This window comes from Neovison vison, chromosome 11 (assembly GCF_020171115.1).
Source record: "Neovison vison isolate M4711 chromosome 11, ASM_NN_V1, whole genome shotgun sequence".
Lineage (NCBI taxonomy): Eukaryota > Metazoa > Chordata > Mammalia > Carnivora > Mustelidae > Neogale > Neogale vison.
The window spans coordinates 117,574,086-117,580,085 of NC_058101.1; positions in this window are offsets into that span (position 1 = coordinate 117,574,086).

Genomic DNA, 6,000 nt, shown 5'->3' on the forward strand with positions numbered 1-6,000 from the left:
TTAAAACCGGGCCAAGGTTCTGGATAGATACTTTTCCAAAGAAGTCAAACAGATGGCCAGCAGGTAGTTGAAAAGGTGTTCAACATCACTAATCATCATGATATCAGTCACAATGAGATGTCACCTCACACCTGTTACAGTGGCTATTATAAAAAATATAAGAGATAACAAACACTGGAGAAGAAGTGGAGAAAAAAACTTCTTTGTGCACTGTTGGTAGGGTCACTATGGAAAACAATCTTCCTTAAAAAATTAAAAATAGAACTACCATATGATCCAGCAATTCCACTTCTAGGTATTTATCTGAAGGAAATAAAAACACTATCTTGAAAAGATATATGCATCCCATGTTCATTGCAGCACTATTTACAATAGCCAAGTATGGAAGCAACTTAAATGTCCATCAATGGATGAATGGATAAAGAAAATGTGATGCAATGTGTCTATATAATGGAATATTATTCAACCATAAAAAAGAATGAAGTCTTACCATTTGAGACAACTTGGATGGAACTTGAGGGCATTATGCTAAGTGAAATAATTCAGACAGATGAACATAAATAGGGTATTATCTCACTTACATGTAGAATCTAAAATAGCTGTGGAATTTATAGATAACAGAAAAATTGGTGGTTGCCAGAGGTGAACAGAGAAGGAGGGTATAAAATGGGTGAAGGGAGTAAAAAAATACAAACTTCCAGTTATAAAATGAATAAGTCATGGGGATGTAATGTATACATGGTGACTATAGTTAATAATATTGTATATTTGAAAGTTTTTCATTTCACAAGAAAAAAAAATCTGTAACTGTCTATGGTGATGGATGTTAACTAGGCTGATTGGGATCATTTTGCAATATATGCAAATACTAAATCATATTGTACCCCTGAAACTAATATGTTATTTATTAATTATATCTCAAATACACACATATATATCATAGTAATCAAGATTAGGATGATGGTGGAAATACTTCGGAAACTTGAATAGAGGTTATTAACTAATACCTATGGGGACATTTTAAAGGTTTAATAACCAGTATTGATATTAGTAGATTATCAACTGGCACCAAAATAAATTGGGAAAGCATAACTTACTGAGAGGTGAATATGCACCAAATCTATAAATACTAGCTTTAAAGAACACATCTATCTTTAGATTCAGCTATACTCATCAAGCCACATTATCTTCATATCAAAGTGAGATATTTTTGCTATTTGTACAATATGTTCACTGATTTTGGTTCTGATCACTAGAAAAAAGGAGAAGCACATATAAAAATTAAACTCATTGGCCCCAAACAGGTTATCATCAACCACCAGGGGACAAAAAGTCACCTGAATCCACCCATTTCTTAAATCTCATCCATTCCCTAATATCTCTTGCCAAAACGCCTGCCATTTGGTAGTCTCATTTTTGACCCAAAAAGAAAGCAACATTTTGTCTAACAACTTCTGCATTACATTAGAAGCCACAGAAATACCAGCAATTACAATGGTTCCAGAAAAAGTATTTTTTCTCTTTATGTCTTCACTGAGTCCTTGGAAATCTTTGCTGCAAAAGAGCAAGTGATCTTGTAAGATGCTTGCCATGGTTCTGTATGGTCACATCATCCTCTGTAGCACACACTGAACATCAATCAGTGGGACAATGCACACTTGCCTTTTTACCCTCTGTACTGTTTGACACAGTCTAGGGAACTAAATTAGAGTAACAGAAAATTACTATTCAATGCTGTAATTCCTAACAAAGATAAACTCTTGTGGTAGAAATAGTCAAAGATTAAATCCACACAGATGAGCATCTGGAACATACTATTTGTCGTATGAGACCTCTCCCTAATCTCAATGGAAATGGTTAAGGCAAGTCTTGAGATGCGGCCAGCATTCGTAATTCACTCCTGCTCCAGGATTCACCCCTGCTGTTGAAGATGAAGTGTCATGTTGAATGATGAGAGGTCTGGAAAGTCTACTTGGCAAACTTCCCCAGCAATAAGCCATGGGCACCCTTAGTGGCTTATACCAAGCTTTAAGCGAGGCTATTTGCCTGACAATTATGAGCAAACATGTAAAGCTGAGAGAAAGACATTTTCTATAATTCTTAAAACCTTATCTGAACTGGAAGCAAGTACATCATTTAAAGCAATTGTAAATTATGTATTATTAATAAATGATTCCAAGCTCTAGATATCACAGCGATGTTTAGAGATGAAACATTGTGGATATGTGGTGTGATTCTGATAGGAAGTTTGGCACAATTTGAAGTTGTGTTTAAGAACATCTCTGCAGGGCGCCTGGGTGGCTCAGTGGGTTAAGCCGCTGCCTTCGGCTCAGGTCATGATCTCAGGGTCCTGGGATCGAGTCCCGCATCGGGCTCTCTGCTCAGCAGGGAGCCTGCTTCCTCCTCTCTCTGCCTGCTTCTCCATCTACTTGTGATTTCTCTCTGTCAAATAAATAAATAAAAATTTTAAAAAATCTAAAAAAAAAAAAAAAAAGAACATCTCTGCAAATCAGAACTAAGGTGTTTTGATCTGGCTATTTTGTTACTGCCCATGGTGAGAGTAGACATTCAAATGCTAAACTCTGTTGGGTTTTTCACTATCAGACTGAGTTCCAGGTCATTAGACATACCTTTTAGTCATCATTTTCATGCCAATAATTCCTGGATGCACTAGAAACAGTTTGCTCAAAGTAATTCTTTCTGGAATAAAAAGGATTTTCACATAATAGACACCTTTTTAATGATGATGACTCATATTGACAGTTTGTAATTGACTTGAATTCCTTGAGCAGTTTCTTTACTGACAAGCCTTCCCATCCCTACTCCCACACACACCCATCACCAGTTTAAGACAGACCAATCTATAATCTTGCATATTTAACTGTGGAATACATTCAATATGAAGGTGTTGATGTTTTGATCTTTAACATTTACTATCTATATAATGTTCCTGACTCTGAATGCATTTATCATTTATATCAAATTTACCTCCAGAAAATTCAGACAAGAATTATAATAAAACAAACAAGCAAATCACCAAACCAATAAATAAAAAATCCATCAAACCAAATTATAAAATAAACCTGAAAATTTTTAAAGACTAATTTATTTATTTGAGAGAGAGAGTGTGTGTGTGCATGTGTACAAGTGGGAGAGTGTCAGAAGGAGAGAGAATCTCAAGTAAACTCCCCAATGAGCATGGAGCCTGATGCAGGGCTTGATACCACGGTCCTGAAATCATGACCTCAGTTGAAACCAGGAGTTGGGCGCTCAACTGACTAAGACACTCAGGTGCCCCCTGATATTTTTTTAAGTGACAAGTTATTCATAGAGAGTGGAGAAATAAGAATATGGTATAGAATAATGTATTTAAACTCAACATTGAGATCCAAGTTTCTTGGTAGCAATGTCAGAATGGAAAACACAAAGATTATATAATTTTCGATGTCTGCAGGAAGAAGGTATTATGTTGATGGTGGTGGTGACCTTTGCAGAGGTGTAGAAAACCCCTTTAAATTTTTTCTGCTTTTATATCCAGTAGAAATTTCTCACCAAACAGCTCTGTTTTTTTGTTTTTGTTTAAAAAAACAAACAAATAAGTGAAACCATATGATAATTGACTCTCTCTGCTTGACTTATTTCACTTATTTGTGGAGCATAACAAATAACATGGAGGACAAGGGGCGTTAGAAAGGAGTAGGGAATTTGGGTAAATTGGAAGGGGAGGTGAACCATGAGAGACTATGGATTCTGAAAAACAATCTGAGGGGTTTGAAGTGGCGGGGGGGGGTGGGAGGTTGGGGTACCAGGTGGTGGGTATTATAGAGGGCACGGCTTGCATGGAGCACTGGGTGTGGTAAAAAAATAATGAATAATGTTTTTCTGAAAATAAATAAATTGAAAAAAAAATTATGGAACAACTTAGATTTTTCTCAAAATTAATATGCAGAATGAAGGAGCCAGTCCAAAAATTAATAATAACACATATGGTGTATTTTTGTTTACATATATTTCTAGAAATATAAATTCATCTGCAATGACAGAAAGATCAATGATCATCTGGGCATTGATGGATGAGCAAGAAGAAAAGATTACAAAGGTGCAAAAGGGAATTTGGGTGGAGATAAGTATATTCACTATCTCAACTGTAGTAGTAGTTTCATGGATACATGTATACATAAATAAAAACTTATCAAATTGTATACTCCAAATAAATAACATTTATTTTACATCAAATATTTTTCAATAAAGCTCCCACAAACAAACAAACAAACAAAACAAAACAAAAAACATGTCAGATGGAACCCTTCCAAATCACAACTCCCTATAGTCAGAGGCATATTTGTAACCAGGGTCATTGCTGAGAACAAAAGAGTTAAAGTCCCAGACCATCCAAAGGATGGGTGACTGGGCAAACCATACCGTCTTCCTCTTCAGTGCAGGCCCACATTATGGGCAGAACAGACAGGGACAGATGTTCCAGTTTATCATCCTTTCTAGGTTTCTAAAAGCAGTGAGCCAAAGTCCCGAGCACTGCCTACTCACTGACAGAATTAAAGCATTACTTTTCTTCAAGGAAAAGGCCCTATGAGGTGATCTGTGCAAACTGGGAAGGCGTCTTATGAAAATCAGGTAGAACAGGCTAAGATATTTGTAGTACAGGACACCTTTGGGAGGAACATTTTGAAATTTACTCCTCTATAGGAAGAATGAAATGCTGGGAGTCTAGAGATAGAGGCAATAGGGAGGAAACTATACAACAAATGACAGTGTATTAAGGATCCAACAAGAATCCAGGAGCATTCAGGTGAGATGCAGTGCTAGGAAAACAAGAACAAATACTATTTGTCCAGGCAGCAAAAGGGAAATCTGACAGCAGGGTAGCAGCACTCCCTCCATCCCAGCCAGAAATAAATAATACAATTCCAGAGCTTTCAGTACATTGGCAATACCAGGATCAGGGCACAGACCAAAAGACCAGTGTTTTGCACAGATGAACAATAAGCCCTATGTAAAATGCCTTATCAGTTAGGTAGACCAAAATGTCAACCTTGACTTAGAAGCAGTTGGCAAAATAATAAGCGGAGCTGTTACCATGCTTTTGATACTTAGAGAAATTTTAAAAATTTTAAGAATTGGTGTTGATAATCTTATACTGATCTCATACCTATCTTAGGCCAAGGTAAATCAGAAATATGAAAAATGTCACTTTACCATGTATTTGGGCCTCATGATCTCTAAGATGCAATACATTCTTTAGTTAATTTTTTGTCTTTTTTTCTTGAAGGGAAGAATCAAAGCCACCAACTAGAAATTCCAGGGAGCTGATTGAGTAGTATTGTGCTTTCTGAAAATCCTCAAAGCACACATTTGAAAAGTTTAAATTCCTGGGTAGAATCTTGACCACATTTATGCTTCCTGTAGTTATCTAGTCAGTCTCCTTTTTGGTGGATGCCTTCATCTTATGAAGTTCAGTCAGGAGTTGTGAGTGAGTTTACTGTAGTAAAATTCCTCAAGTGACAGCAAAGAGAGAACTGTTCAAAACAGTCTAGATTGCTAAAAGTTACAAACAATTAGAAATGAGTTCAGGTCAAGATTTAGGATCCAACACAGATGTAGGAAGAAAAATCAATCTCCATCATTCTGTACATTGGAATCAATCAGTTAGTGCTGACAACTTTTCCAGAAGATTAATGGCACGTTTCTTTCCAGTGGTAGAGAAGCCCTGCCCTACTGTGACCACAAAGTTATAGACTGGCTGAGGGTCAGAAAATCATCTAATTTTGTAACTGTCCAATGCTTTTGTTTTATAAAGAAGGAAACACCCAAGACTGCATGGTCTTGCCACTTTGGATAGAATTAAACTTTCAAACAATGAAATATTGCAGCAAAACTATTAAAGGTGAATTCTACCTAATTCACAGCAATATTCCTATACATAATTTCTAGAAGAAATTTAAAAATGTTAAGATTTAAATCCAACATACACTGGAAGCATAA